Source organism: Arachis ipaensis, chromosome B08 (genome assembly GCF_000816755.2).
Source record: "Arachis ipaensis cultivar K30076 chromosome B08, Araip1.1, whole genome shotgun sequence".
NCBI classification, from domain to species: domain Eukaryota; kingdom Viridiplantae; phylum Streptophyta; class Magnoliopsida; order Fabales; family Fabaceae; genus Arachis; species Arachis ipaensis.
Window position 1 is genome coordinate 124,162,884 of NC_029792.2, and position 615 is coordinate 124,163,498.

Sequence of the window (615 nt, forward strand, 5' to 3'; positions counted from 1 at the left end):
ATTTAAAAATTTAAAAAATGACAATCTAAAAAAATAATAATTTATAATTTATAAATAAAATTTTAAAGATTTCTAATGACGACACCTAAGCAAATAATTTTTAAACTTAATGTATGAACGTCATGTTAACATAATAAAAACTCCCTATTTGTATTACTATAAAGATAAAAGATTTGATTTTTTTATGTATATTACAAAGAATAATTATTTCCAAAACAAAAAAAATAATTATTTACGAATGAACATAATTAATTATACGATAAAGATAATACCAGTACATTTATTTTTATCAAATTGAATCCTATTAAATTATTAATTTAAATTCAATCTATTTAATTTTTAATTTTAATAACATTTCCTACATTGTTTTGTGTGAAAATTTCTTTATCAAACTAAATTCATATTTTTAATTTACATTCAGTTATTTTTTCCTCAAGCCTAACTTTCATGTGAAACAAATAAATTATCACATTTTCATCGCCAAAACTAGCAACAATCAGCTGGAGACCAACCAGATAACAAAAATATTGGAGATCCAGTAAAAAAAAGCCCACAACCTTAATTAACAACATTAATCATTAATCAATTTCATTTGACATTTCAATCAATACGTAA